The sequence below is a fragment of the Syngnathus scovelli genome, chromosome 8 (assembly GCF_024217435.2).
Source record: "Syngnathus scovelli strain Florida chromosome 8, RoL_Ssco_1.2, whole genome shotgun sequence".
Taxonomy (NCBI): Eukaryota; Metazoa; Chordata; class Actinopteri; order Syngnathiformes; family Syngnathidae; genus Syngnathus; species Syngnathus scovelli.
Genome location: NC_090854.1, coordinates 8,358,892 through 8,368,299, shown reverse-complemented (window position 1 = coordinate 8,368,299; position 9,408 = coordinate 8,358,892). Strand labels below are relative to the sequence as shown.

Genomic DNA, 9,408 nt, shown 5'->3' with positions numbered 1-9,408 from the left:
ACAGAATGCTGATTATCTCCCGAACTATTTTTTTGCAACCTTTCTCAGCGCGGCGTGTAAACACCATTTCCGGCTTCCTATTTACCGCAAAACGCAACGTACCAGAGATTTCATTTCTAAGCAGCTTGTCTGCTATTCATCCATCCGGCATTGAGTAAAGATGGACTTGATCTGCCTGTAAGCGGACAATAATTCCAGCAGCTCTTTTTTTTTCTCTCCTGTAAGACGTCTTTATTTCTATAAAGGACATCCAAACGTGAGACTTTATTTGACCATGAATAAAGCTTTCCTCTGAGGTCTTAGATTGTTATGCTACAGAATGGCCTTATTCAAGCTAAAGGCCTCAAGCCCAAGCTGGGACATCTCTGCTTTAAATCAGCTTTGGGATCTCATAGACGCCGATGATTTCCTTGTAGGCCTTTGTGCGCTTAAGAAGTGATCACCCTCCTTCAATGCCCCCGTGGATTAAACAGGGCAGACCGGTTCAGTCCTCTCTCACACCGCTTGGCAACGCCTCTACCTTTGTAACCAATAAAAGGCTAACTAGAAAAGAATGAAGCGATGGGAGAATCAATCTACTGGAAGCCTCCCCGCAGTTTTCTCATCATCTCACGTGTCGTATGTCATCTTAGATGGGAACACAAAAAGGTAAAACTCGCTATGAGGGATGCTCTGGCCGCTATTCAATGTGCCGAAAAAGCCACAAAAGCGTGAAGTGAGAGATAAGTTAAGGACTTTGTGTTTGTGACAGCTTTATTTCCGCTAATGCGTCACGGCTACGCTATTTATTTATAGTTTAGCTGTGAATCGTAAAGTAGTAGTCTATGATACCGCTGGGGAGTTTATGAACATTAAGTAGTTGTGTACAGGCTAATGAGAGGCTAAAAATATATATATTGGGAGAACTGAAATGTGGAAATTACATTTAAGACTATAGATTATCATGTTTGAACTGTGAACAAAGAAACGCTAGCAGGCTTGTCCGTGGCGTCACTTCCTCACTTTTTGTTAGCATCTGTAAATTTAGTTTGCTAGCTAAACGCACGTACTAGTGATAGAAATGGTCCAAATAGTTATAACTACGTAACTCGGAAATGGTTCTGTACATTCAGCTAGTTTCTGTCAAATTTGTTTGGTAGCTAATGACACGCTGAAATGCTCTGAGTCGTTCTAACCACGTAACTCGCAAATGGTTCTGTAAATTTTGCTAGTTTCTGTAAATTCAGATTTTTAGCTAATGGCACACTGAAATGATAGAAATGGTCCCCGTAATTATAACTCCGTAACTTGTTTTTTGAAGCTTCCAAATGGCATCAACGGCAGTAACCCAATAAACAAACGAGATCCTGGTAAATTTCAGCAGACTTCCATCTATTAAAATGCAAAACATAGTGACTATAATTCAATTTCAAGTATCAACTTGAAGTCAGTCATAAATAATTGTTTGATAGGAGTATTAAAAGTTTGAATGTCCATGCGTGTTCTTCTCAAAGTCCATTATCACAGTGATGCAAATGACAAAAATGTAAATTGGAGCAAAGCCGAACGCGTTAGAAGCGTTGATAGCATTAAAGAGCTTTATGTTTCCATACGGTTGTGCGCTGTCAAAGCAGCTCGGGTGCATTTGGTGGTCTGGGCTGCACTGTGCGAGTACTCCACATCAGGGGGATGAAGCTGTCTGTTCAGGTGATTGACACAAGCCCACATTAAGAGGTGGTTTTGGAAATTAGTCCGCGGAGACCCTTTGGAGCCGAGCTAGCAAAGGAAGGCTGTCTCTGAGAGGAGCCGTGCCTTTTTAACCCCGCTCATTGGTATGCCGATGGGCGAGTGGCGAGCTGCTCTCTAAATGGCTGAGGCATCGCGGCTGGTAGCCCCTCGACACGTTCCTGCGCAGACGGAGCCCGTGGAGAGCTGCCAACAATATGCAAGCCACAACCCTCAAATTACAATGGACCCAATTAATAATCACATAGTTATTTCATATTTTATACCAAGGAGGGAGCTCAGCAGAACAAAGGACTCGATGGAAAATACAATGTGGGCGCTATTGTTATAATCACGTTTTGTTTTTATTGTGAACTTTTCTTTATTTACTTTTTAAATTAGGTTGTTTGTAAATAAAGACTTGCAAAATAGAAATACACACGCTAGCCACAGCACAGAGAAGCAGTTGAAGCGTGGTGCTTTGGTCTCGTGACGTTTGCTAGCCCAAAAGCACTTTGACGTCCATTGCACTTGACAGCAGAGGGCGGTATGAGGCCCAAATGGCAGTTGGACTAAAATGGATTAATTAATCTTCTCAATTCTGATTCCACAAACAGTATTGATTCAAATATTTTTTTTTACCCAACGAGTGGGGAGGCACATAGGACAGATTATCGCAAGAACCCTTTTATAGTTTGTCCGGGGTGCTTGCGCTAATATTTGACGGTAACCAAACGAGCAGGAAACAATTAGTACCGCCCAGAGTGTGATGCATAATTGATGGGCATCAAGAATAATATGACACAATACAAGCGCCGGACGATGCTGTGAGGCAATTCGACATTCAATTCCCCTCAGTGTCTGGCTTCGCTCTTACGCAAGCGTTTGTTCCTCGGACGTTTCACTTTGACTTCAAACGTCTCGTATGCTCTTCAGGAAAAAAAAAAAAAAAGGCCGGGAGGAAATGTGGCACTTTGCACTTCTTAGCTATAAGAGGATTTTTTTTTTTTTTTTTTTTACATTACCACTTTTCGCTTTTGTCATAAAACTGTGACTCCAAGATGTGTAATTTGATATCCTATAATTAATCCCACCTTGCATTAAGCATTCTCACATTAAGTATTCCCGCAGCCCTGGTACAGAACCACGGCACCTCTTTATGTCAGCCGTGAACATTTTTCGCTTTCTGACATGTTCATTTAAAGTCGTTAATCAGATGTAAATATGCAAAGCGGCTTCCCAGGGGCAGCCTTTGAAATGCAAATACTGGGTGCAAACAAAGGTGGGGTGGATATAGGTTCTGATGCAGCAAAATCATGGAGGTTGTTCATGTTCATTAAAATATGAAACCTTATCAGATATCTATCCATCCTTTTTATCTATCTATCTATCTATCTATCTATCTATCTATCTATCTATCTATCTATCTATCTATCTATCTATCTATCTATCTATCTATCTATCTATCTATCTATCTATCTATCTATCTATCTATCTATCTATCTATATCCATCCATCCATATCCATCCATCCATCCATCCATCCATCCATCCATCCATCCATCCATCCATCCATCCATCCATCCATCCATCCATCCATCCATCCATCCATCCATCCATGCAATAGATCATCATGTGCTAATATGCAACTGGAAAGGATTTCAAACCATGTGGGTGGCTTTAAGTGAAGAATATTTATGAAAAGTGCTCCATTATGTTTTAACCTGAAAAGGTTTTCTCTCATGTTATATTAATGTCAACAAATATGGTTTTTGAAGGGTTTCCATTTAGACCAGTGAGTTATGTGAACTCAAGAGGCCACAACTTGAAGTGGAAGGTATGAAACTTTTTTAAAAGAGCGGCCACATCTTTTTTTCTTCTTCTTTTTTTCTTCTATTGTTGGACAATCGCTTGCTTTCAACTGGGAGCAGTTTGCGGGGAGGCCCTTTGTTTGTCCTTTTCCAACACGATGGAACCCCGGTGCAGTAAACAAGATCCATCAAAGCATGCTCAGGTGAGTTTTGTGTTGGATAACTTGAACTCACTTTCAAGAAACACATTTGGAATGAAGTATAACAGAGATTGTGAATGATTTTGCACCTCACAAAGACTTGACATTGATGGAAACAAACAACAAAAAATGGATTTTCAGAACATTAAAAAAGTAATTTGGACTTAGATATGGACCTCATTTCAGAACATTAAAAAAGTCATTTGGACTGAGATATCCTTCATTTTAACTTCAACATGTTAAATTCACATCGCACCGTTTTTTCTAATCTTAATTTATTTCTCCCGCTAATGACCCAATTACAAGTGCAGTCACGATCCCCGCCGCTAGATGGCGCTTAGAACAACGGAAGTGTCAAATATCCCCTACAGACATCCACTGAAGAAAAAGCCCACCTGGTAAGTTGAGCTCAAACTAGCTTAATGATTCTCCTTGTTTCAAAATAAACGGTGGCAGTTGTATATTATTCCTAACAACACACATTTGCACCATATTACATCTCAAGGTGAGTATTGAGAAATGTTTGGCTTTCCTCTCTTATGCTAGGCTAGCAGACTGAAGCAGAAATACATAAACAGCATTAACAATCATTTTTCCTCACTTCATCAGTGATTTATTCTTGCATTTGCTCACCATGTTGAGAAAGAAGTCAGGTTGTCTCTTTGTTTCAGCAGCAAGCTTGATACTTAGCAGGCCAAGGGGGCTCCACGTAAAGTGCAACATTCCCACATTGTACCTCCCTGATCCTTTCCAATGTTTAGGCAAAACTATGTTGATGGTTTTCACCACACTCTCGTGTCCCCATTGCAATTTCAGGAGGAAAATGTGCTTTCCTGAGTGCGTCAAGTGCCATTTTATGACACTGGAGTGGAACCTCATATTCAATTCCTGTTCAACACCTCTTCATTAACCAACCGCCACTCAGCGCGTTGCAGATAACTTTGCTAGCAATGCATCTTCAAAACATGTTGCAGGTACAGTACTTCTGTTTTTACCCTTTTGAAATGCAAACACGGCAACAGCCAGCCGGCATTTGTTAAAACGTATTTTTCGGAGACTAATTTGTTGAAGCAGAGCGATCCTGATCAATCCCCTCTCGAGAGGTTCTTCAGCCCCCGGTGTGTGTACAGCCACTTAACCAGCCTCGCAGACATTAGCCACCCATGACTTTACTGCCAATCCACATTCAACACCCACAGTAGTCCCCATTAAAATTTTACAGGTCAGGAATTTAAAAGGCTGTTAAAGAAATGCTTTTTCATTACTTGTGACAAAAAAAGGAGTAGGTCAGCTTGTGGCATAATGGCAATGTAATTAGAGTGTCATGGTTTGATAAAGTGTGACTGTAAATCAATGTAGTACTAATTAATCAATATCTTAATTATTAGACCTTTAAATGAGGATTTTGTTAAATTCCCCTGGATCTGGCTGCCATCTTGGCCTCTTTTGTCATCATTAGAGCGAGCGCTGAGGGTTTTACAGTGCCGAGCGTGCCATCAAATGGCGATGAATGGAGACAACAAAGAGCTTTGATATACTCTTGATGCTTAAGGAAGGAGAGAATTGAAGCTTCATGAGGCGTATTTGTCCTATGATTGTAGGGTCATTCTGATTTCCCCCTGTGTCTTTCTGCACCCACTAATTAGATTCTTTTGTCTGAGCACCCACTCAAGTCACTTAGCCGTATGTGTTTCACTGAGCAGATCATAATGAACAATAGCCGTGGTCACACATTGCGCCCATTGTGTGGAGACAGGACAAAACAATGTCTTAGGAAAAAAAATCAAGCGAGAATCTTGACCTAAATCTTTAGTAATGTTGGAAAATAAATGTCCGCGTTTTGTTTTTAGTACTGCAGCTTTGTAAGTAATACTGTAAATTAGTAGTGCCTGAAAAAAAATAGTAAAAATAATATTTTTGAAACCAATTCTGTTATTTGCTGAGTAAAATTACCATATCCAATGATTAAAATTATATAATGCATAAAATAACTTGCTTTTGGGGCTGTGGAAGCATTTCTGTATAATTAAAATTTATATATATGTTATACAGGTTTTCTCTGGGCACTCCGGTTTCCTCCCACATCCCAAAGACATGCTTGGTAGGCCGATTGAGCACTCCAAATTGTCCCTAGGTGTGAGTGTGAGTGCAAATGGTTGTTTGTCTCTGTGTGTCCTGCGATTGGCTGGCAACCAGTTCAGGGTGTCCCCCGCCTACTGCCCGTTGACGGCTGGGATAGGCTCCAGCACACCCGCGACCCCAGTGGGGACTAAGCGGTTCGGAAAATGGATGGATGGTTGGATATACAGTATATAATATATAATATTTGGGATTAATTGGCGGCTTCAAATGGTGGCAAATATGTGTTGACACCCATTTAAAAATGCATTTGAATGTGGTTGATTAATCTGAGAAGGTGTGCACACTTTTGCAAACACATGATCCGATTTCTTTTTACATCCCCTCTTACAAAGTCTTAGAAAAAAATGTTTTTATTAATTTATTTGATTAATAAAGGATAAGAAAATGAAAACACTCCTGAAATATGCGATCTTAGCCAAAATCATCCACAAACAATGCGATTAAAACGTCCATAAAGAACGAGACATTTCACTCTACGGCACATGTATATTATATGCAATCTACTTTAAGCACTCATTCCCAAAGGGAGGTAACATAATTTACCAGACGCAAATGTGGGTTGGTTAAAGTTAGCGTGATTTACTATGTCCTTTGTTAGCCTGTGAGGGATTGCTGTATTAATACTGCCAATTTAATAAAGTTATAGGACCTTTCCCTTGTTGTCATGGTTACAGTAATAGCCCATTCAAGTGGCTGTTGCCATTACATATTTCCACATCTTCAACACTGTTGCCCAAGATGTGATTAAGACATTTAAAAAAAAAAAAAAAAACTAATTAAAGGTCCATGTCAGTTTAGCTCACGGAATTGGTATTTGGACTTTGCTGGTAATTAACTTAAACTTAGATGGCTGATTGGCTCACAATGACACAAATTGGAGGACAAGCATGTGTGCTAAAAGGTTTGTGAGGTGTCAAGACAAATAATTGTAATGGTAATAATTAAGGCCCAAAAAAAGAAATCATTTCCAAAGGCAAGCTCATCAGTTGAAGCGGTTGCATGATGAGCAAAATCTACGTTGAATCTACAATTTTAATTCACTCAAATATACACATTGTAATATAAATAATGGTCAAAGAAGACAATCAGAAATAGTTGTGAAAGGGGTTAATTGTAATAACAGGACGTGATGCTAGTTAGTCTAGTTCCTATGGTAACTCAGACTTGCATGCTTTTGTACCTTTGAGATTAGCAATCAACTTGTATGGACAAGATTTTTATTTTTTTTATTAAACCTTGTAGAGTGGAATCTGGTTTAATATGTTGAAAAACGCCATTGATGGAACATTCTGTTTATGACACTATTAAGACTTAGTCACAATGGCTTGATTTTTTTTTCTTTTTTGTTGTAATTTACTGTCCAGTGAGGATTTCTTTACATTATTTCAGTTTCAAACTGGTTTCTAGCAAAGGACTGGATGGGTTAATTGGTTGTGCATGTACATCCAAATTATAGTCTACTCAGGTAGCAGTAAAAAGTTAATTTATTTCTAAAATTATTTTACACATACATTTAATATTTTTAAACACACATTCGGAGAGTTGGTGTGGACTGAAAATGACATCACAGTTGCCCAGGTCTCAAGTAGCAACCAATCACGGCTCATCTGTTTTCTGTTGAGTTTGGTCATGTGACATTTGCAAGATGAGCTATGATTGGTTGTTACCTGAGCTCTCAGCAACTGTGAGGTCCATTTTTTTTTTTATCGATTTCTGAGTTGACAAGTTAGTTGCTTACTATTAAAACAAAACTTACGCCGTTATTAAAAATATATATATTTTAAATCAATTCAAGAAGACTCATTTGAACATTTCTTTATTTTTCCATATTCCCATTTCCCCGGAAGAAATAAAGAAGCGTGAGCAGATTTATTTATACACCTCTTGTGTAGGTGTACTTCACGTAATGGTTAGCGAGTGTAGGTTCATATGTAGGGTATTTCGAGTGGAGGCAAATATCTCGCCACTATTTTAATGCCTGCATGTATTACCCTCATTCAAAGGATTCTCGAGACTTCTAAGCGTTGGGGGTGGCGGACATATTAGCAGTTCTATGAAGTGGAAGAACAAGCAAGGTTAATGAGCAAGAGTAGACAGAGCCGTGCTGACACGAGTGGAAGGGGGAAGGCATACAGAACTGAATGCCTTTGTTTTTTTTTTTAACCCCCCCTTTAGCACATTTACCCTCTCCACTGTGAACATTTTAAGAATCGCTAGCGCTAACGCCTGCCTGCAACTCATCTTGAGTGTAAGTCTTAACCACGCCTGGCAAAACTGCGCAGATCTCATCTCTGCTCAAGGAGAACTAAAATCTGGAAATAATCAGCTGGTGGAGACGGCGAGAAATTCCCCCAGAAAACACTTTGCCGCCACTGGAGCCCACTGCCCCTCAAGATTAGACTCAGGTACCTAATCCCAGGCGGCAGCTCCACCCCTCCCCTCCCCTTCCCTCCTCCATCCCTCTCCTCGCTTCTCTTTCATGCGTCAGAGATGGCCAGCCATGGGGTGTCACTGGGGGCAGAGCGACTGCTGTGGCTGACACCTGCTGGGCGCTATAAATGTTGGGCGGGGGGGAAAAAAAAAAAAAAAAAAAGGAGCTGCCATTGTCGATTTTACTGTAGTCCTCTCTTGCGGGCCACTCGTTCTCAGAGGGTGACTTGATGCAGGATGAAGGCATCTGCCATCACCCCAACATTAGATAAGCAAAGCCTCCAAATGACTCAACGGATTCTACCCATCAGTGTTAGTTGGTCTTTACGCAGCGAGGGACCTTCTTTGTGTTGCTGGTGATTGAAATTAAGAAAAGGTTCCATTTTTATATTTAAAATTGGGTAACGTTATAAAAAATATTTATAAATATAAATGTAAATATAAATATTATGATAATTTAAAAAAAATAAAATTGGGTGATGTTATATATAAAAAAAAGAAATTCAACTTTTTTTAATGTATGTAAATCATCAATGGCATTTAAAATGTCGCTGCTCCATTAGCCCAGGGCAAAGCTGAAACTAAAGCAAATAATTAAGAACTACAATGGCAATTAATAATAATAATTAATCCCATCATGTCATATCAGCCCAGACTCCACACATAGTGTCAACCCTTCATCTACAGCCTGTAGTGAAGACAACCGCGTGCTCTGTCTCGGCACAGAATCTTGTCGATTGTGCAGAATTATCGATTTATTCTGTCTTGAAACAATGAAAAAAAAATTTAGCACGATACCTGGCTGCTCTCGTTCCGTCACGAGTAGTTGCAACATCTACTGCGGTCCATCCCATTTAAAAATCATACTCAGACTATTAGCAACTCGAAGCATGATTGTTTTTTACGTACACGTATTTTTTGCGTAGTTTATTAGATTAGATAACCGGCGTACCCAATGTCGTAGCCCACAAGTGCGTAATCAAATGATGTCTTTTAAAGTACAGTAATCAAGTAAATGAGCGGCTTTAAGCAGAGCGGGAGCCCTGCATCATTACAACCCGGCAAGCTGCACAGGTGTTGTGAAAATTGAGTTATGTTGCTGCATAATGCGCTTGTCTGAAG

At 39.8% G+C, this 9,408-nt stretch overlaps 1 protein-coding gene across 2 annotated transcripts in view; it reads left to right on the top strand.

Annotated features, from left to right (window-relative positions):
* The first annotated feature begins 288 nt into the window (after positions 1 to 288).
* Positions 289 to 9,408, top strand: part of fign (fidgetin) — a 51,027-nt gene continuing 41,907 nt past the window's right edge. Inside the window, exons 1-4 of one of the 2 annotated variants that reach the window (XM_049727861.2) lie at positions 289 to 648; positions 3,635 to 3,717; positions 4,026 to 4,112; positions 4,531 to 4,688. The gene's annotated coding sequence lies outside the window, so the exon portion shown is untranslated. Of the gene's footprint in view, positions 649 to 3,634; positions 3,718 to 4,025; positions 4,220 to 4,530; positions 4,689 to 9,408 lie in introns of both variants that reach the window. The other variant, XM_049727860.2, reaches the window with a different exon arrangement.